Source organism: Anguilla rostrata, chromosome 4, assembly GCF_018555375.3.
Source record: "Anguilla rostrata isolate EN2019 chromosome 4, ASM1855537v3, whole genome shotgun sequence".
Lineage (NCBI taxonomy): Eukaryota > Metazoa > Chordata > Actinopteri > Anguilliformes > Anguillidae > Anguilla > Anguilla rostrata.
Genome location: NC_057936.1, coordinates 43,214,085 through 43,238,291, shown reverse-complemented (window position 1 = coordinate 43,238,291; position 24,207 = coordinate 43,214,085). Strand labels below are relative to the sequence as shown.

The window sequence follows — 24,207 nt, the reverse complement described above, 5'->3', positions numbered from 1 at the left end:
AGAACAATAAAGAGATCTAAAACAGGCTTCAATAAATACACAAGTGTCACATTATGATAGATGCCAAAGGCAAAACCATAAGCAGCCGAAAGTAAAAATATTGAAACTAATACCAAATGTCAATGCTGTTCAAACATCCACCTTGCTTCAAATAAGAAACATGCTATACCTTCTCAAATAAACATCAATGGAGTCAGCACTATTTGCACTGTACAACCTCAATCAAATCACAACACCAAGGAAATTTCATAACCAAACCCAGCCCTTCAGAATTGGTTACATCTTGTTTTTATTTTATTGGGTGTCACAGACAAAAATGCCCTGATGTCCACTGGCCTGCTTCCACAGTTCTCATGAATTAGGTTAATTGTCAGACCCCATTTGAAGAGAACACCCATCACTGAAACATTAGAGAAAGATGGATCTTAGAGTAATTGTACTCACTGTTTCAGCCTGGCTCGGCCTACTACCAAATTCTGAAAAATGCATCCTGGGGTGGGTGGAGTAGGTGTGTCTCATTTGCATAAAGTATTCAGTATGCAAATTATTTGCACAGAGTAGGCCCATGAAACTCAAATCAAACTGTCAAAACAAGGTGTGGCAGATCAAATATAAATCAAGCTTCAGCTCAGATGTTTTCAGAAACATATTTTAGTGAACAGTTTAGGTGAAATATGAGAGTTTATGAACACCCCTGGTTTGAAAAGTGTTGGGCCAAAACCAATCTAGCCAATCAAGTGCAGGCAGTGTTCAGTCTTCCATATTAAAATGCAAACAAACAAATTTGTGAGGGGAAACAATTTTCCGACTGGATATCTTGATTGACATCTACATGGCGTAGTGGTATCTCCAAAGAGGTACTAGGATATCATGATTGAGGCAGGGCCAGAGTGGAATGCAGAAAGCATTTTTCAATCGTTAAAGGGCAGCACCAAGACATTTTTGACCATTTTTTCCTGATAAGAGTTATTTCAGAATGGTGAAATAACAATATGGATTTAAATGTTTAATTATAAAGTAGGCATACAAACATGTTTACAGCTAAAAGTAAAAACAAGTGATCTAGGGTGTAATGATCCTTTAACGTTTTCCCCCCATTTTCAAGGGCTTCTTTGAAACTGCACATACAGTGAGCGCCATAATTCATTGGACAGTGACACATTTTTTGTTATTTTGGTTCTGTACTCTAGCACTTTGAGTTTGAAAGAATACAATGAGTTTGAAGTGCAGACTGTCAGCTTTAATTTGAGGGTATTTTCATATATATCGGATGAACCATTTAGAAATTATAGAACCTTTTGTACATGGACCCCCCCATTTTCGGGCATCAAAAAATATTGGACGGTTTAACATAATGTAGAATAAAGTAATCGTTTTTAATATTTTGTTGCATATCCTTTGCATGCAATGACTGCTTGAAGTCTGTGACGCATAGACATCACCAGACGCTGTGTATCTTCCCTGGTGATGCTCTGCCAGACCTGTACTGCAGCCATCTTCAGTTCCTGCTTGCTTCGGGGATTTTTTCCTTCAGTCTCCTCTTCAGCGTGTAAAATGCATGTTCAATTGGATTCAGATCCGGTGATTGACTCGGCCAGTCAAGGATTTTCCACTTTTTGGCCGTCAAAAACCCCTTTGTTGCTCTAGCAGTATGTTTCGGGTCATTGTCTTGTTGTATGATGAAGTGCTGTCCAATGTGTTTGGAGGCATTTGGTTTTATCTGAGCAGATAAAATATTTCTGTAGACTTCAGAATTCATTGTTCTACTTCTGTCTGCAGTCACATCATCGATGAAGACAAGTGAGCCCATTCCACTGGCAGCCATACAGGCCCAAGCCATAACACCCCCTCCACCATGTTTCACAGATGAGGTGGTATGCTTTGGATCATGGACATTTCCTTTTTTTTCCTTCACACTTTCCTCTTTCCATCACTCTGGTACATGTTAATCTTTGTCCACAAGACTTTGTTCCAGAACTCTTGGGGCTCTTTTAGGTGCTTTTTAGCAAACTGTAATCTTGCCTTTCTGTTCTTCAGGCTTATCAGTGGTTTGCATCTTGTAGTGTACCCTCTGTAGTCCTGCTGGTGTAGTCTTCTACGTATGCTAGACTTTGACACATCTACACCTGCATCCAGGAGAGTGTTTTTGGGCTGTTGTCAGGGGGGTTTCTTCACCATAGAGAGTATTCTCCGGTCATCCACTACAGTGGTCTTCCTCTGTCTACCGCGTCTTTTGACATAATTGAGTTCACCAGTTGTTTTTTTCTTGTTAATGATGAACCAAACTGTTGACTTGGGCATGCCCAGGGTTTTTTCCATGTTCCTGATTGATTTGCATCGACACTGCTGTCTTCATGTTGTCACACCCCAACAACAATCTCCAAAGGCAATTGCAAAGTCTAGAATCAAGGCTAGACATCAACAGTTCTCTTCTGCATATGCTAACGACACAAATGAATACACCTGCCTAACGAAACACATCTGTGAAGCCAATTCAACAAATACTTGTAGTACCTTAAAATGGGGGGACCATGTACAAAAGGTGCTGTCATTTCTAAATGGTTCATCTGATATGGATGAAAATACTCTCAAATTAAAGCTGACAGTCTGCACTGTCATTGTATCCTTTCAAACTCAAAGTGCTAGAGTACAGAACCAAAATAACAAAAAATGTGTCACTGTCCAATGAATTATAGTGCTCACTGTAGTTGAGTCTAAACCCTATTCTACAGAACCTTAACTGCAATGAAAAGAAATAAAATTATAAAATCACCAGCTGTATAGTTACAATTTAGGTCAGTGTTGCATGTCAATAAGTTTTTTCTTACATTTATGAAATGCATGAATTTCATTAAATAATTTACTACACATTAGCACAGTTCCACAGCCTAAACGGATATCATTTGAGAGGTCTGCAGTACAAAATTTGGTCCATACTGACCAACAGACCATGCACCATACTACATTACTATAACAATTGATCAGTCATCGTGGTTTTATGTATGGCCATTAGTAAAGTACAGTTTCAAGCACTTTGTGCATATTGCTACATAAATTAGAGAGCAGACCATCTTCAGACAGATTAAAATAATATTGTAGAAAGAACAGGAAATTTACCTTTATTATGATTCCAGGGGGTTGTTACAAAGGGTTCAGAGGAGGATTCTGCAGAGGCACTGAAGAGGTTGTTCTTCATCCTTCTTTCTGTTTGAATGGTTTCAACAGTTTTGTCCCTCTCATTCTCTTCATCACTCTCATTTTCTTCTTTCACACAGAGTTGTATCTTTGCTGTAGCTTCATATTTCACACCAATTTCAGTTTTTATCTCTGCACTCCCAATTTCCCCACTTGTCTCACTTTTCTCATTCTCCCCCTCTTCATCCTTTATTTTGGAAAGCAGGAATTTCTTCTCTCTGCTCATACCATACCCAGTCTTCCTCTCCATCCTTTCCCCTATGTCCTCACATGATCTCTGCTCAACCCTTGTGTAATCCATACTGTCTATCACAGATCTTCACCTGAAGAGAGTGGTTTTAAATATTCAAAGAGGGCAGAACAGATTCTGTCTGGCTGTGTGGTGGGATCCTAAAGTGAAGAACAGACAAAAAAGGATGTTGTCATCTATCAAGAAAACAGTGGCAAGGGGGAGAAGAGAAAGAATTTATTATGTACATGTACGTTTTCATCCATTTTAACAACTTTTTATTTCAAAGTTTTTTTTGTTTTTTTTTTCAAATGTGGCATGCACAATAAAGATAGAAGATCCACCGCAATGCCACAATACTGCTGTACAATGATACTGTTGTGCTGTGCAGGTGTAGCAGCAATGTTTTGTACAAGTGCAACAATGCTTTAGGCTTGTTCCAATATACACTCACCGGCCACTTCATTAGGTACACCTGTTCAACTGCAAACTACACCTGTTAACGCAAATATCCAATCAGCCAATCACATGGCAGCAACTCAATTTATTTAGGCATTTAGGCATGGTCAAGACGATCTGCTTAAGTTCAAAACAAGCATCAGAATGGGGAAGAAAGTGATTTAAGTGACTTCGAATGTGGCATGGTTGTTGGTGCCAGACGGGCTGGTTTGAGCATTTCAGAAACTGCTGATCTACTGGGATTTTCACACACAACCATCTCTAGGGTTTACAGAGAATGGTCTGAAAAAGAGAAAATATCCAGTGAGCGGCAGTTCTCTGGGCAAAAATGCCTTGTTGATGGCGGAGGTCAGAGGAGAATGGCCAGACTGGTTCGAGCTGATAGAAAGGCAACAGTAACTCAAATAACCACTCGTTACAACCGAGGTATGCAGAAGAGCATCTCTGAAAGCACACCACGTCAAACCTTGAAGCAGATGGGCTACAGCAGTAGAATACCACACCGTATGCCACTCTTGTCACTTAATGAAGTGGCCGGTGAGTGTAATAGCCTGTTGCACAGATACAATAGTACTATACTTCTTTTTTCCACACAAATGTTTTTACAAAAAATTATTGTTTATTACTGCCACATTCAAAGATATTCCTCAGGTACATACTATACTTACCTGTAATCAAGGGCATACTTTACGGGGATAAGGGGTTACAACCCCCCCAACCCCCCCTATATTATAAAACATGCCAAATATTCCCCCCCAATAATAGGCTATAGTATGACAATGAGAAAAATAATTTCATATAATAAAGATAGGGATTTCATGACGTGATTGGGATATACTGATAGGCTGGGTGTGTCACGGAAGTTGAAGCTTACAGATTTAACGACTTTATGGTATGACTGGGATCATTTTTGATGTCAAATGGTATGACCCCTGAAAATAACTTTGTAATATTATTTCAAAGAATAAAAACAGGGACTTCATTTCAAAGTCAAATGTTAGCATGACTGTCCAAAGTAATGCCTGTTTGATTAGAGGTTACAAGACAGTAACCTGTAAATGGCAGAGTGAACAGTTACACTACCCAGACACCAATTACACAAACTGACATAAGTAATTTTTATTTTATTTTTTTTAATTAATAAAATTTTACTAGTTTTGCAAAGCATACTGACATATCTAACTTTTAGATTATGGCTTTCGAGAAAGAGAGACAATATAACTTGATACGGCGAACGGAATGTCCATGGGAAATTAAACAAATATGTCCCCCTTTTATAACAAAAGTAATTTTGTGGGGCTCGCCCCACTGTCTTTGCATAGCATGAATAATAGCAACATCAGATGCTCATGTTGACCGTTGTCAGAATCACGATTCCTGCTGGTTGTCAGGCTCCCAATTCACTCACAATATTTTTTTCCGATATTAATTATATAATGGTTGTTGAGGCCTGCCATTTTGAAATTAACATTTTTGGAGGCTGCTCCAGCATTCAGGTAGAGGTCAGTGTGGCATAACAGATAGATATGAACTTAATTATTGCCTACAACCATCACTTCTGTTGTTAAAAGCTGCAGTACATTTTCTTCTTGAAGAGGTATTAAATAACTGAGCTGATTATCTCCTAACACATTCATATTTGGTTGCATAAAGAGGAGGATAAAACTATAAATTATTTCATAATAACATCATGTTTCAACAACATAAGGTCAATTTAACCCTTATTTAACTGAGTGTGGTGGTGCCAACACGTTTGTGTGTGCGGTAATTATCATACCGCATCTCCAAAACCATAGGAGTTATCAGTAAGCTTCATTCGCGTGCAAGTACTCAAACCTTTCTGAAGGTGTCCAGAACTTCTCCATTCTGGGGGTTATGATTAAAAAGTTGACTTACAGAAAATGTTATATAAACAATTATATAAAATATCATATAGATCTTGGTAGTTTGATAAACGTACTTCTGAAAGTGTACTTTTAAAACAGTGTTCACTGTTTCACCCCATGCCATGTTCCTGTTAGAATGTAAGCTAGAGGAGATAGACTCCAGCTGTGGTATATATCAAGTGCTTTAGGGGATTAGAGGACCTCTAGGCCTGCAGGGTCAGCCTTGGTATGGACTCCCTGAACCTAACTTATGATTGGCTAAATGGAATCTTTGCATATGGTGATTAAATTAATCTCATAGGTTAAAACAACAGTTCTTTGTCTCTGAAAACAATATAAACACATGTATTGGGCTTTATATTTTAGAAGACTGTACTTGTACCTCTTCCCTACCGGTCGTATTATTAAATTATATAAAGGAGCTCCTGACTCCATCGTTTGTTATCTTTATCTTCAACACCATCACTTTTGTTAAGAAATTCCTACAGGGCTAACAGGCCCAGCTGTTAGTATGGAATGGAAATAGCATGGGAAATGCTCTTTGGAAGTGTAGGTATGCTATCCCGCCTAGTTAAGGCTGGGTGGGGCAGCATGTCCCATACTTATACAGCACCAAAAATTTGGCAATTTTCAGAAATAACCACAATGACCACAGACACTCAGCCCTTAAAAATATTAACTTCTGTATCTTCAGATCTCAGGTCAACAGACAGAATTCACAAAAAACTTCACACATCCACACAATAAAGCTCCATAAAGATTTTGCGTTTTTTCCCCATCTTCTTTTTCCTGCTGATCGCAGCATTAGAAATGCTCCAAGCCCACAAAGAATACATCTTCCTTTTGGACACTTAGCTACATCAGCCAATAAAAACATTGGGTACACACTCAAAATTTGCAGTCCCCATGGCTATTTCGCTAGTAGCTTACTGGTAACGCATGATTTAATGTGTTGAATTAATGTGTATGCCTGTCTCTCTCATAGCCTACATTTATATGCATTACTATTACCAATCAGTCATAAACACAGTACAAAAAGTAATGATACCTGAAACAAAAACACGTTTTCATCGTACAAAAATGCCAAGTTACTCACACATTCAAAGCACTGTCTATAAGTCATTAATTCAAACTTGCAAAAGTGGCCTATCACTACATTACATTACATTACAGGCATTTAGCAGACGCTCTTATCCAGAGCGACTTACACAACTATTTTACATAGCATAGCATAGCATACACTAAAAATACTGATATCAAAATAATTTAAACAAGCTGTATTCCAAAGCAGTGCTACCCAGTGTTTCCTAAATAATTTCAAGTAACTTGGCCCAGTGTTTTTTCTTGACATCTGAAGTAGGGATGGGAATTGATAAGATTGTATTGATACTGATTCCATTACCGATTCTGCTTATTGATCCGATTCTTTATCAGTTCCTTTATTGATGCCTGATACACATCTGGGTGTGTAGAGTAGAGTAGGCCTACGTACAAGTTTTCGGTGTCAACTTACTTTATTTTCCAGCATGAAATGCGATCATATTAGTAAATGGCTACACATGTCATGTAAAGTGCAAGAGGTTGGCTATCTCCCTGGATATTAATTAAATGTTTTTAACAGAAAATAAAATAATGAATGTGATTTTATCCACAAAAATAGCTATACAAAAAGACAAAATAAATGTTGCGGTCACGATCGCCGTCGTAGAAACTTTCAGTTAAATAAATTAGCATAATAAAATTAACAAAACATGGGCTTAGATTTTCTGAACCTCGGTGATATAGTGGTGTAAGTAGACTATTTAACAATTAGCTAGCTTCTAGCGCTAGCCAGCGGTACGCGTCTATCAACACAACGCACACAGCACTCGTCATACGCTGATATGCACTTATAGCTAGCCACCGCTACATCATTTTTAGTAATATGGGAGCATGCAGCTGAAATCCTCTATGGAAAGCATCCTCACAGCAATCTTATCTTATCTATTAGTAGGCAGTGTTGTGCATATCCCGCTCTTACAGCTCGTTTCCAGCCCAAACCACTGCAAAGATAGCTATTTATAGCTATTTCCATGGATGAAATTGCATTAATATTATTATTTATTGGTAAAAACATTTACTTCATATCCAGGGAGATAGCAACTACTTGCACATTACATGACATGTGCAGCCATTTAGTAATACGATCACATTTCAGGCTAGAAAATAACCTGTTAATCCAGAAAATTGCTGAGTTGTCTTAGAATCTTTATCGCAACAGAATGTAGCAAGGCTGGCAGTGTCCACATAGCAACCGACGCTGTAATGAAACTTTAAGTACGTCACAATGGGTATAACAGCTGTTTTAGAATGTCAATACGTCAATATGTCATCACAGAGACTTAAATGGCTTAAATAAAGAAAGACATTTGTACCATTTACAATACTAACTTAGATTAGTTTATATTCATCATTTAGGTAGAAAAAAAGTGCCACAAAGGCAATTGTTGAGGCAAAAAAGCAAAAATGCTTTTTTTGTTGTTGCTCTTTTTCAGTTTTTAATGAAATACTGAGAGATCCCATATATACAGCAGGTTAAGCTATACATGACAATATGACCACTCGGTCTCAAAAGGGACATCTCTACGCGTAAAACCAATGGTAACGTTGTATTTTTTAGTCCCAGATATTGACTGTAGAATGAATTTTTGAAAACTTTCTCTTGTTTATTTAGTTATTCAATGAGCAGTGTTTTCACTGCTGTACTGGTATATCTTAGGGCTATTGTTGGGTTTATCTTGTTGCTATGACAGAATACAATTTTTTAGTGGTGAAAGAATATGTTTATGAATGCCCAGACAATATTGTCCATTATGTCACGGGTGGGGAGTGTAGTTGCAGATGAGACTGCAGGGAGCGGGTTAAATGAACGACCAGAACAACAATGGTGGTGCTGCAAAACTCTGTATTCAGCATAGTCGTCATGTATTGTCTACTAATGAAACTAAAGCAAAGTGTTAAACTAATACTTTGGTTGCAGGAGCAATGAATGTCTGAATCTAGGCACACTGGGGTGCTGACCACTAGGGGGTTTGCGCTAATGTAACATTTCACTAACATTACATTCTTTAGAGTTTGTACATCACCTTTCTAATAATTAAAGGAGTAACATGGTGGTTGAACATGACACTTCCCAGTTGTCTGGGAATTTCCCACTATAAAAGTTCACCCGAACCATCTGGGCGTGGTAATGAGAACTGTCAGTTAGCTATGATTGACAGACCGTGCCCCTTTGCCATAGCTACCCCCATGATACGCGCTCTTTTTGGGAGACTTTTCACAAGCTAGCTAGCTTAGTAGTATATCAAGTATCGATAGATAGCTAAGGTAAGGACGTTGACTTATATCCAATTATAATTTTTGCTATCTAGCTAGCCAAGTTAAGATAAAAGCACAACTATAATGTCCTCATAAAAGCAAACTAGCTAGGTAACGTTATCGATAACATTGCCTTATGAAAGCAAACTACCTACCTAGCTAACATTAGCTAGCTAGCTAAATGAATATAAACAGAAATCATCTAATAGTCCTTAAAAGGCACTCTAATTTAAGTGAACCTAACGTTAGTCAAATATTTGCATTGTCTTGCCTGTAAACCAGCGGTGCAAACTATGGGTCTCGAATTATCCATGGGTTTACGGGGCGTGGAAAGGGGAGTGGTTACTGTGTTTGTGATGCACCAAGTTGACAACTTTCTCAAACGGTTGAAAATAGGACGATAAATTTAAAACACATATTTCTCCAAAAATACAGAACAAACATATTTAATACTTTACTCATTGTGTTTCTTCAATGCCTCTTGTGCAAATAGCACATAAAACCAAGAAAGTGTGAAAATCACCATGGTACTCCTTTAACATTTATTAGTGAGGTAGCGGAGGTAGAGCATTTTGTGGCAGATTGTCAACATTGCTCAGGTGTAGATTAGTGTCATTTTTATAAATTTCCATCTAATGCAGTTGCAATGCATTAACGCTAGGTTAATTGGGCCCAGTGTCATCCCAAATAACCAAAAACGAGAAAAACTAATTACATTTGCGCAGTAAGCCGAACCACTCTGGCTAAACACAGCCACCCGTTCTTATAGCTAATGTATAAAAAAGCAGTTTGTTAGGTTTAACATTAACATTGTGTCATTTCCTTTTAGTTAGCTAGCAGTTGTAATGCCTAACGTCAGACTAACAGATCATTTGTCTGTCGAAGCTAGCTAATGTTAGCCAGTAATAGTTAGTAAATTAGTAATCTGGCCAAATATGCACAAAGCAAGTAGTGTAACTTTACTTAGACAAATGGACAGAGCCAACTAGAAAATGCAGCAGATCTTTTGTTAAAACAAAAAGTATTTTTCTCAGGAATAATGACACGAGGCCAGTGAATGTAGTCATAATGCTTCCATGTGCGGACTAAGGGAAACGAATGATGACAGGATGTTGATATTCAATCATCGTGATTTAAATTACTCAACTGGTCTAATCTTTGTTATCAAAGTATAAAAGCTCCTACAGTGAACACATATAATATAATACCTACACATCATGTGAAATGAATAATGGATGTAGCCTAGAGCTGTCATGATCAACATATCTGTTAAAGGTAAATGTAATATATTTTATATAATATATATACAATGCCATGTTAGATAAAAGTTTGCTATTCTAGTTCAAAAGTACACTTGCCAGTCTTTCAAAAGCAAAGGCAGTGACATAATTTGGTGATGTGAGGTCACTCACACCATACTGTGGGGAAATAGTTAGTCATGTAGAAGGTGAAGTAAATTAATGTAATTTGGGCAAATTTAAACAAAACTGCCCAGGAAATGCCACGATTCAGAGAAGGCGCACAGAAGTACAACATATTGAGGTCTTATAATTGTACTCAAAACAGGCTCTGTAGGGTGTTTGAATCCCAAATGGAGAAATTAATCTGGGAAAATTCCACTGAACTCAGCGGAAGTACCGGAAGAACATGGAACGCCACACTTCGGCTCTCTATTTTCCACTGTTATTTTTACTTTGTTATTTTTGAAGGTACTCAGGGTGGAATTTTACATCTCCTTTGGGGGTACGCTATTCTGACTTTCGATTTCCAACTACAGACTAACTGTCCCAAAGATCAGCGTTCAAAGCCACCCCATGCCTAGTAACCCTTTGAAGACTAGCCAGGTTTCAGGTAGCGCTTGATAGGCAGATAGGGAGAGTTACTTGTCGGTCTGCAGTACCATTATCCTTACCCATTCCTCACTCATTGCCCTTATCCTGTCACAAACTAACCCAAGACCAGGCTGTAACATCAGCACCTACATAGTCTCCCTCAGTGATTCCCAAACTCAGTCCTGGGGCCCTCCTGTGTATGCTCATTTTCATTCAAACCAAAATTGCAATACCAGAGCTTTAACAAGCTGTTCATTTTTCATAATTTGGTATTGTTCAGGTGATTATATACCCTCTTAAACCACATTTTGTCAGAAATAGCTATGTATGCCATGAAAAATTCCTATGTTCATAAAAAATTCCTATGTTCCTATGCTGTATTGCAAAATACTGCACAAAAAGAGGTCAATTATTTTTAACTGATCAAATTAAAGACTGAGGTGAATCAAAAGGCTCCTAAGTGGTGAACCTGGACACATAGCCACTAAAACGAACCATTTGGTAGATATTGAAAAAGAGTCAAACCGGCAGCGTATTAATAAGCTGAAGGAAAACAATGTCAGAAAATTAAATGCATGTTCAACAACCTAATTAGAAACTTATTAATTAACCTCAATCTTTCATTTGTTCAAAAAATATTGTTACTTCTTTTCATGTAATGTTTCCAATATTAGACAATAAGCACAATTTGAACATTGGAATTTTTATTCTTCATTGCATGCAAAACTATTTCTGGCATAATGTGGCTTAAGAGAGTGAAAAATCCCACAAATGATAAGTACCTAAAGAAAATAAACAGCTTGTTAAAATTATGAGATTGCAAATGTGATTGGAATAAAAACCAGCGTACAAAGGGGGGCATATTACTGTCTGTTTTCTTGTGCTACTCTTGTTAGCTAACTAGCTAGCTAACTAGCAAGCATGATACAGGACAGTTGAGAGAAATCACATTCCTTCAAATGTGAATTCAAGTGGTCAATGTAGTCCGAAAAACTATGTTCTAAATGCGAATTTTCATGTATAAATATCATAGAATTGTGGGAAATGCACTTAAAAAAATAAAAAAATTCTGGAGGAGGGCTCTCATTTGGACCCCCCCAATGTCTATACCATGGTTATGCCCTTGACACCACTGATGGGAAATATATTGTAATATTTAAGATTACAGGTAAGAAGGATATATATATAGCCGTGTTTCCACCGCAGGAACTTTACCCCGGAACTAGGAACCTTTTGAGGAACTCAGTGCGTTTCCACCGCAGGAACTAGGGTCTAAATTTAGTTCCTGGGGCTTTATTTTACCCCTCAAAAAGTTCCTGCTCGGGGGGTAGTACTTTCCGAAAGTACAGGAACCTTTTGGGTGGAGCTTGCAGCGCTGAACATTTCTGATTGGTCGAGTACTCGCAGCATTTTTTTGTATTTATTTTCCGCCATTAACCGCCATGTTTGAAAATATGCAGCCGCAAACCAATTTATTTTCATAATAACTTCAAATCAAACTTGCTAGCCTAGTTTTGGTTATAGCTTGTCAACGTCTTGGAATTATAACGTGTGCTCTTCTGTTCTTTTCTTGCTTTAGTATTCGTTTTATAAAATGCTAAGCATTCGTGCTGGGACAGCATATTACGTAGGCTACCAAAACATTCAAACGGATTAATTCGGTTGCTGAATATTTTCTTCCGGATTTTCTTTGTTAGCCCGTAGTAATTGACTCAAAACGTTTGATACAGTTATGTGAGGTATGCGGTAGTTCTGCGTAATTAACATTGGTGATACAGTAAAAGCAAACTGGAAATCACCTTCCGCACTTTTTGTCAGGGTAAAATAACAGGTTAATTCTAGTAATCGTCCCTTTAGCTTTTTCAGACTGCCGTAATTTTACTCCATTTTCCTGCCATTCTTCAATTCCACGAAAAGACCAGGAAGACTATGGACTAATTTATGGTGCATGGTTCGCATCTGGAGGGCACACTTCGCTGCTCGGCTAGCAGTAACTTCGAAGGAAAGCAAACGGTGGCTGTACCACTACTAATTTAAATGTTCACGCAAGTCCGAGTTTTCGTTCTATTCTTGTCATTTTGCGATTAGCCTATATGGAATTGACGATGAGAAAGTAATCAAACAGCAAATTGTTTACAATGTGTGCATGTTTTCTGCTGTTGTTGCCAGTTATATTGGAAATGTGAATGCATTCTGTCGCTTCGGATGTCAAGACATGAAAGCGAATGTTCGCATAAAAACATAATGAATGTGTTTGAGAGGATATATAACACAGTTACAATCTGACTATTGGCCTGTTATATACAATTTGTTGCATAACAACGGTCCAAGTTCAACTACCAACCACATTTTTGCTTGACAACGGTAAAATATGCCCAAACGGCTGCAGAAGAATATTTCAATTCCAGGTGATTAAATCGATAAAAATCAATAAATACAAAAGTAACCATAAACAGTCATTGTTGGTAGCCCGTTGTATATAAGTGGAATAAACCCCTCCGGGCTGTCCCGGTTATTAGAAAATAATGTAGGCTACCTTCGGTGGTAGTATGGGGTTACAGAAGAAATCATAGGACAGATGGACGGACGACAACGTCGCTTTTTCATACGTCAGTGGGCTAATTTGCCTAATCTTCGCAGGACTTTAGACCGCGGTGGAAACGCAGACAACCATGGGCTGAAGGAACCTTTTAGTTTCTTGAAAAGTAGTTCCTGGTACTAAAAGTTCCGGGTAATTTTGGTGGAAACGCGGCTTAGGTTTTGACCCCCCGACCTGTTGTTGTTACCTCTTTTGGGAGGGTCCAAGTCTTAATTAGGGGGGTCAGACCCCCCCAATCCCCGCCGTAATTCGAACACTGAATGCAATCATAAATCAGGACCCATTTAATTTTAGCCTTTAGCAATCTATTTAAACTCCGAAGCGCATAGTTTAATACGTGTTAAAGGCAGTTTAATTAGAGCATGTAAATCCACAAGGAAAAGATTTGATCCACGTTTAGGTCTACTCCATATTTATTTTTATACCATAGTTCTAAATAAACAAGCAGGAAAAAAAAAACACTTTTACAATATATTCACAGGTATTCAATATTTTACAGAATTAAAAAGTATATAGATGAAAGACAGAATGGAAAGGAATAAAGCATGTAGCATGTATAAATCAATAATAGCCTAGGCCTATTAACCATACCGGAACATGTGCGTATTCTAACAAACAATAACTTGTTGAATTAAGGAATAAATTCATTAATTCGATACCAAAGCGAATAAACAACCAAATGCCAAACAAAATGTCAATATTCAACATAAATAATTTGAGCTGTGTTATATATTTAACAGAGCTATTAAGTGTTCAGTCATGAAATAACTAAGTTTTGATAAGTTTCATTTATAATTTTTTACACGTTCATATAAAGGAAATTAAATGACGGAAAATAAATAAATAAAAAATGACGCTGCCAGCTTGAACACAAAAGTAGCGAATGCCGTTAATAACAAAATGCATATCAATTACCGGAACGGTAAAATTATCCGCTTTGAGAAACAAATGAACTCATACTTACTTTTAAAGACAAGGCAAACAAACAAGAGCATGTATATAACAACACAAAGACCAAAAGAAGTGCCATTTCAAATTATTACACATGCGCACATACTTTATGGCCTTTGACGTTCGGTTGCTGTCCAAGGTTCTGCAAAAGTGAGATTCCAGAGGTAAAGGGACGGCGAATTTGTATGTTTAAGAACTTTCTCACAATAGGGGGTCATGCAAAATGACGACAATGCTTGTTACTAAATGTAGGCTATTTCTTTTAAGCCGAATGACTTCTGCAACAATAGAATTTCTTCTCATTCATTAGAATCTCACCCTTAAATGAACAGACTATTATGGGAAGAAGTTTTACTAGGGAGACCATATTTTGGTTTTTAAAAAAGAGGACAGTGGTATCAAAAGTGACTGATTGCACCCAGGGTTAGAACCACTGAACGGCTCATTGGTTGAAACACAGGAATTTCTTTTGCAATTCATCTGTGAATTTACATTTGTGTTTTGGAATTTTTATGTTTACCAGTGGAATTTTTATGCTGTTCAATCATAATTGAACAGACATATTCCAGCCCATAATTTCAATCAAGTCATTTTTTTATTGTAATAGAAGACAAAACTGTTATGCATTGATTGCAGATTTGAAATAAAAAGCAAAAACATTGTTTTCCATACAAATTTTTATTCCTCATTCGCAAGATATAATTACAACAATTATTAATGGCATGAAATACACTTTATTCCTCACCAGTTGACAAGTAATAGACAATTATTAGTGAGCAAATAAGCGTGCTTAATAAACAAGAAATTTGGCCAAGTCGCAGGCCGGATTCGATCCCCAGGCTCAGTGGCCCCAAGTCCGCAACATTACCAGTGAGTCACGAACTTACTAGCTGTCCTGACTGGAAACTGTCTTGGGGAAAAAGATATGTCCACTTTGCGTGTGTAGGTGGTGTAACTAAATGATTGGCAGGTGTAGGTAAATGTCCAATGGGGAGACATATTGTTTGTGGGCTTGCAGAATTGTGATGATGTAATTGGGCAGGAAAAAGGGCTGAGAGTCTGTGGTCAGTGTGGTTATTTCTGTAGGAAACCCTGAAAAACTCTCTGTGCTGTATAGGTATGGGGCATGCCGCCCCACCAATGTGTAACTTGGCAGAATGGCATACCTGCCATCCCAATATGATTTTTTGGTTTTTGGTAACCATTTAGATTATGATTTACTAATACATACTTTAATCTGCATTTCTCCTTACTTTAATACCTGTTTTGCACATGTATCTGCTATCTCATTGTTAATTAAAGTAATAAACTCGAAGATTTTCTTTAAATGTCTGTTAAGTCACTATCTATCGCTGAATTAGGTAACACAATGGTGATTGAGCCTATTATTAATTTATATTATTATTATTATTATAATTTATGATTAAAGAACTGGGTGTCTGTGGTGGCATTTCTGGGAAAAAATCACAAGCGGTGCATAGATAGTGACGCGTTCTCCATCACCCATCAGTGGTTGGTCCGCCAGAGAGGGTAGGCGGAGCTAACGCAACAGGCTTGCTCTTCAAACTGCGTACTGTTTTTTCCGGTGTCTGCTAGCGTTAAGGGGGGGTTATGGAACCCTAATAAGTTTTTGTGTAACATGAGAGGTCATACTATTTTTGATGTAGATTTCGTATTACATTTGATGACAATGTAACGTTACTAAATTACATAGCTATTTCCACAGCTAACGCTAGCTACCGAACCATGTCAATAAAGGCAACATTAGTTTAGACAACGTTGCGCACAGTATCCATCTCTCATATAAGGTAACATTGCGTTAGCTAGCTAGCTAATGTAATTAACACAATGGAATGTCAGCTAACATTAGAAAAAACGCTAGCTAACGCTACTGAACGGTACCGACCTCGCAAACAGTCTCTCGAATGCAATGCTACCTTGTTGCAGCGTTGCAATGTAGCTAACTAAAGGCCATTTCAGATCAATGTTCGCAACAAGACTGGATACAACTTGCAAAATTCCAAGACGTCTGATTGTAAATGTTCTAAAACTGCACTTGGCGATTTGACAAGGTGGGTCTTTTGAAACCCTAGGCAACGGCTTCAGACACTCTGCAACTAACCAGTTCACACCGCTGCAATTTTCTCTGCAACATTCTAAAACCGTTTAGTCTCGTTGCGAATCACTGATCTGAACTGGCCTTAACGTTACCGTTATTTACATTGGCATCAAGTTCATCAATATATTGATCGGAATAAAGCTGGGGTATAGGTGGAGCAGAGCCGGGTCTGATTTCTGTGTAAAGATGTCAAGCCGGAGAAAACTAAATAAAAGAATACGGCAGTATGGATTAGTGTTGTTATTATTTTATTACGCTTCCTCATATGTTCCTTCAGCCTTGATGCCCTTTTTTGATGAAATTTCCTTTGTTTTTGTTTTATTCTTCTTATTCTGATTGCTAATTTAATACCCAGCTCAGCTTTATTCTCGAACAGTTTAGCTAGCAAAACCAGAAACAAGGCAGTTGTTTCAAAAATATCACACAACAATCATTCACGAAAAAGACTGTTTATTGTGCATGAGATACATAATTGCACGAGCCACAGCGAATCCCGCAAATTCTTCTCTGCATTGTAAAGATGTTCATACCGAGCAAAAGGTGGAAAAAGAACGTTTGTGGAAATTGATCATCACTGTTAATTTTACCCCAGGTCTGCTACAGCATTTTAACCCGGCTCGGCAGTGTAAAGACAGCTTAAGTTAGCCTAATGTTAGACAATGAATGAGTATGTACACAATATTACTTTTATAACAACCATTTTTCATTTAGTAAATAATAAGTGTAATAGTTGGCGTGGCCCAGGTGCCAACTGACTGACGTCACACAGGCGACACTGGTTGGATCCGGTTGGATCTGTGGGAAGTGAGGTCCAAAAACACCTGCAATTACCGCTTCTCGCCATTGGCACCGCCATAGAGAACGAAACTGAAATCTTTGAGATTGTCACTTTAAACATTTTTTTTACCTTACTGAGAGTTCTACATGTTTTTAGTTCCTCATTACAGCTGTTCCACAGTTGCACTCCTTTAACTGAAATACAATGGTATTTTGCATTGGTCCTCACTAATTGTTTTCTGAACATGCAAATTCCTCTTAAATCATGTTGACATTCTCTCTTTGTAAACAACTTTTGGATACTTTCAGGTAGTAATTGGTTTTTTACTTTATACATAATTTGAAATGTTTTACAGTGGACCAAATCTTTAAATTTTAGAGCCTTTAAATCAATAAAAAGTGAGTTTGTTGGTTCTCTATAGGTAGTTTTTTTTACAGTTCTTATGGCTCTCTTTTGAAGTATGAAGATTGGATTAGTATTAGTTTTATATGTATTTCCCCATACTTCCACACAATAAGTTATGTATGGTACTACAAGGGAACAATACAAAGTGAATAATGATTTTTGATTTAAAAGATTTTAAATTCTAAAAAGTTTTTACTTTATATAGTATTGCAATTGACTGACATTTAGCTAACACACCTGCAATTACCGCTTCTCGCCATTGGTACCGCCAAAGAGAACGAAACGGAAATCTTCGAGATTGTAACTTTAACATTTCATCACTCCAAATTTCCTTTTTTATAAAAAGATGTAGCCTAGATTACCAAGAGGCCAGTAGCCTATAAAAAAAGTGCTTAGCTTGCTAAATCCCTCTTTTCTAGAACACTGCAATTGAAGTGATTCCAACTTGTGAATTAGAGGGCGTGGCCAAAGCATACATCTATTCTGCAGTTTTACAAAGCCTATTATCTGTATTTCTACCCCCTTGTGGTTAGGCTTCTCCTTCTCCTTTGACTTCTCCTTCTCCAAAGGCTTCTTCTTGTTCTCCAGAAGCTTCTCCTTCTTGTTATCCTTAGGCTTCTTCTTATTCTCCTTAGGCTTCTCCTCCTTATCCTTAGGCTTCTCCTTCTTCTTCACCTTCTTTTTCTCCTTAGGCTTCTCCCTTTTATCCTTAGGCTTCTTCTTCTTAGGCTTCTATTTCTCCTTAGACTTATCCTTCTCCATTCCCTTTGGCTTCTCAATCTCCTTAGGCTTCTCCTTCTCCTTTGGTATATCTTTCTCCTTATCCTTTTCCTTCTCCATATAGTGTGAACCTCATAAATTTACCTCAGGTGTGTAGCGCAAGTCTGATGCACTCCTCTAAACGTTGCAAGCTCAGGAACATGCATTATTGACCATGCAAGGGGGGACGCTCAAACGCTAACGTATTTATTTCATTTTTATTCTTGAGGACTAAACACTGTTATTTATTAACATATAAATCCCATAAAAATACACATAATAAACTGTCTAAATGAAAAATAATTAATTTCATACATATATAATATAACATTTTTTGATCACGACATTTAAGTAGGGAGGGCAAACAGGAGCTTTCGACTTAGACAACAGTGTGTGCTCATGAGTTCGACAATACATTTCTTACAGAAATTGTGGTTGGTGTCTCCTAACTTCACTTACCCGTACAATTCTGCGAGACCGTATAGCCTAGCTAGCACAACCCAAGGGCAATAACCCATAAAATAGATTTTTAACATAATTTGTTCAATTGAACGTTTAAAAGTGAAAAGTGCTCATTTATGGTCGGTGGCACCGAACATTTCTGTTACACCCTTGGTAAACAACAAGTCCCAGTAGAAGAAGGGATTAAATCTTTAAAAGTTAGATAGTTTCTGAATTCTCATTGATGTCACTTGGCCGCTGTCAGTGAGGCCAGGCAAGCAATCTGAGCTGCATCGTCAAATATGTCAGAAGTATTCAGAATTGTTATTTTCTACCGAAATGTTGTTGCACACTTGCCACCATTAACTTGAACCCACTGCCGTACATGAGCGTGTAAAATCAACCAGTAGCTGACAACCAATGACATTAAGTCACGATTCCTCAACACCATATATGTAAACAATGGAATGTTCAGTGAAATCGTGGTCCTACTCTTATCGTTGAATCTTGGTAAATTTCAAGCTTAAAGGTCTCAAAAACAGCCGATATCTCAAATAAAATGAATCACAATATTCCTGTTGATTTCCGAAAATACATTTTTAGAGTGTCCAGCCTAGATTAAGTGCAACTGTCCCTTCACGGTTTCCAGCCTAACTTTCCTGAAGGCTATTTTGCTTTCTGTGACTTGGGTTGCAACTATGCATATGTATGCATCGCCAGAAACACCAATAGGTATCACCTTTTCTCATATTAACATTTTAGAAAAGGGCGCTTCTACAATATGATCTCAAGATAAGTTCCATTAATGATCCGTTATAATGCTTAAATCCAATTAATGCAATGATTAGGCTGGGATTATTCAAAAATGCTACAGTAAAACTTTACAGAAATGGGGTAAGATGTAAACCAGGACCCCTTCTGCCAGGAACAAGTGTCAGAAGATTCAGAACTTTTACATTTATGGAGATATTCCTATCCAAAATGCTACTTTTTATGTTAGCTTGTATTGGATTACCTAGATGGTTTGAAGCAAGATTATTCAAAAATGCTACAGTAAAATTTAGCAGAAACGGGACAGGATGTAGACCAGGACCCCTTCTATCAGGAACAAGTGTCAGAAGTTTGAGACCTTTTAAAACTTTGGAGAGATATTTCAATCCAAATTTTCACTTTTTTTATTAGTCTTTATTGGATTGCATGGAACGTTTGAAGTGGTATTACTCAAAAATGCTACAGTAAAATCTCACAGAAATGGGGCAGGGTGTAGACCAGGACCCCATCTACCATGAACAAATGTCAAAGCTTTGAGACCTTTAAATTTTCAGGATTTATTTCAATCCAAATTTTCATTTTTTCAATTGGCCTCTATTGGATTACATAGCTTTGAAGAGGGATTACTCAAAAATGGTACAGTAAAATTTCATGGAAATGGGGTGGGATGTGGACCAGGACCACAAGTGTCATGAGACCTTTAAGCTTTGAGATTAAATTGCCATCCAATATGTTCATTTTCCAAAAGGATTTTATTACTGCATTTATTGGGATGGCAGGTATGCCATCCAGCCAAGTTATGCCTTGGTGGGGCGGCATGCTCCATACCTATACAGCACCGAGAGTCTGGCACTTTTCAGGGTTCCCCACAGAAATAACCACAACAGCCACAGACACTCAGCCCTTAAAACATTAAATTCTGTACGTTCTGACCCCATTTCAACAGACAGATTTCATAAACAACTTCACATGTCCACACAATAAAGCCCCAAACTAAGGGGATTTTGCGTTTTCTCCTTCTTCTCTTTCTTCTTCTTCTTCTTCTCATTCTTATTTTTCCTGCCGCCTACCCCACTAACAACATGTCTCCCCATTGGACATTTTACAGACCCCAGCCAATCCTTCACCTACACAAGCTAATCAAAATCTCACACACACGCAAAATACCCATATCTTTTTAGTCTGAAACATTTCCAAGCAGCCAGTCTGTTTGTGGCCGAGTGGTCAATGTTACAGTGGGGCGATATAGCTCAGGAGGTAAGACCGATTGTCTGGCAGTCGGAGGGTTGCCGGTTCAAACCCCGCCCTGGGCATGTCGAAGTGTCCTTGAGCAAGACACCTAATCCCTGACCTCTAACTGCTCTGGCGAATGAGAGGCATCAATTGTAAAGCGCTTTGGATAAAAGCGCTATATAAATGCAGTCCATTTACCATTTACCATTTACAGTCTATGGACTATGGGGTCCTAGGTTCAAGCCCAACCAGGAACAAGTTTCTTTAACTTGCTTTTTTCCTCACTAATAATTGTCTATTACTTCTCAATTATTGCTTTTGCATCTACCCGCCATTCACCTGACGTATACACTGCATTATGACGTACCATTTACATGTTCAGTTAACCGGCTACAATATTGCAAAGCCATATGGATTCAACGGGAGCTCTTCGATTACCATCCAAGAAATGTCCTAGTTTCAACAGCTAGTCAGTGTGTAAGTGGTAAGTCTCACTGTGTACAGATCATGAAGTCGCCAGTTCAAGCTCTGCCTCAAGCACATTTATTCAACATGCTTTTTCGCTCACTAATAATTCTCTATTAGCCTACTTCTTAACAATTTACCGTTGCACTACATCTACCTGGTGCTCACCGAATGTACACATTGCATTATGACATACCATCTGCACGTTCACTTAACAAGCTACAATATCGCCAGGCCATATGGATTCAACCGGAGCTCGGCTGTGCTTACTGGCGTGTGTTCTTCTTTAAAACCATGGATAGGTTTGACTATGAAATTTCACGCATTGTATAGCTGTCATGGTGGTGCGCTAACAAATTTACAGACTGGTAAGCCTGAGGTTGAAGGATCAAATCCCGCCAGGCAGGCAGATATTTTCATATTTTACACAACATTTTCTTATGCTTGTATTTGCTTTACCAAAAGTCACTCATGGCCACCCATATGCATTTCATGACAGCACATGTATTGATTATCTTAAAACGTTACACCAGTTGACCACTGTGCCATTTCTACTTACTATATTTCTTCACTTGGCTACAGTAGAAAACGTTCTTATCAGTAAACGCCACGTTTCTACATTCATTTTACCTCGCTCTGTTCTCTATCTAGCCACATACAATTACTACGTATGTACGGTCTGCAACTCCACATTAAAACATTACATTTAAAATCATGACTCAATCATAATAATAATCATGAACGTGAATATGGATGGAGTAATATCAATAATACATTTCAATAGTAGGAGCCTTAATACAAACTTTGCAAAGATCCAATATTGTTTAAAACAAATTGAAAAGAAATTCACTGTAATAGCAATCTCAGAGACTTGGCTCAACGAGGAGCAAGCTACTATGGTCAAAATTGAGGGATATGAGATGTTTTTTATGAATAGAAGTAAAAAAAAGGGTGGGGGAGTTGCTTTATACGTTGATAAAATTTATAAAAGTTAATTTGTGAGTAGTATGTCACTTGTTACAGACATGGAATGTCTTAGTGTAGAAGTTGAGATTGAGAAATCAAAAAATATAATTATAAGTTGTGTATTGTATGTATAACTCCAGGATCTTGCATTGATACATTTAGGGATAAATTACTGGGGTTGTATGATGACATAAATAATAAGAAAATGCTTTTTGTCTGTGGGGATTTCAATATAGACTTGTTAAACCCAATTGAACACAATACAACTACAGAGTTCATTAACTCAATGTACAGTATGAGTCTATACCCCTCTATTATACGGCCAAGTAGAATTACAACACACAGTACTACTCTAATTGACAATATATTTACCAATGTTATTGATAGTAAAATAGAAAGTGGACTACTTATAAATGACGTAAGTGACCATCTGCCAGTCTTTGCAATCCTTCAGAACTGTATTGGGACCAATAAAGACATTAAAGTTAACAAACTAATTTGACATAAAACACAAGGTGCAATGAATTATTTTAAAGAAGACCTAATGAAACAAGATTGGAATAAAGTATATGTGGAAGATGTAGGTGAAGCCTATGAGACATTTTTGTCCATAACAACTGCTCTCTATGAAAAAAATTGTCCTTTAATAAAGAAAGTAGTGAAACAGAAATTCGCTGAAAAGCCGTGGTTAACTAAAGGTATACAAAATGCTTGCAAAAAAATATATATTATATAAATCATTTTTAAAGAAAAGAACAAAAGAAGTTGAACATGCATGACTTATAAAAACAAGCTGACAAATATCATGAGATGCAGTAAAAGGGATTATTATAGTAAATTATTGGAGGATAACAGAAATAATATTAAAAATAGCCTACATGGAAGATTCAAAATGGGACTGGAAAAGCAGGTTACCCTACCTATTTCCCAACAAAGCATAATTTAACTGCAGATGAATTTAATGATTTTTTTGTCAATGTTGGTTCTAATTTAGCTAAGGAGATTATTAAGACTGGTAGTAAAGATGATGTGGAATGTAAAACTATTCATGTAAATAAACAATCCATGTTTATAAGGGGAACAGATGAAAAAGAAATTATTGATATTGTTAAAACATTTAAGAGAACAATTTCATTCCAGTTTGTAGTTATGTCTTTGGTTAAAAATATTATTGAGCGTGTGGGGAAACCACTGACACATATTTGTAATCAGTCTCTACAAGCTGGTATATTTCCTAGCAAAATGAAAACAGCTAAAGTCATACTTATATATAAGGCTGGAGATAGACATGTATTCTCTAATTACAGACCCGTTTCTTTGCTCTCACAGTTTTCTAAAATATTGGAAAAATGATTCTATAAAAAGACTAGACGATTTCATCACAAAACAACATACTGGGTGAACAGCAATATGGGTTCAGAACTAATAGGACAACTTTGCATGCACTAATGCACTAGAATTTGTAGAGGAAATATCAACTGCAACAGAAAACAAAGAATATACAGTGGGGGCATTCCTGGATCTCAAAAAAGCATTTGATACTATTGACCATGACTTATTATTGAAGAAATTGCAAAGATGTGGAATTAGGGGGGTAGCTCACTCTTGGTTAAGTAGTTACTTGGAGAATAGACATCAATATGTCCAAATAAACCATTTTAATTCACAACTGTTGAAGGTTACTTGTGGGGTTCCCCAAGGCTCAGAGTTAGGCCCATTATTGTTTCTTCTGTACATAAATGATATATGTGAGGTTTCCAAA

The 24,207-nt window shown here is 37.4% G+C and overlaps 1 pseudogene; it reads right to left on the bottom strand.

Annotated features, from left to right (window-relative positions):
• LOC135254123 (oocyte zinc finger protein XlCOF6-like) overlaps positions 1-24,207 on the bottom strand; it is a 63,630-nt pseudogene that overhangs the window by 5,284 nt on the left and 34,139 nt on the right.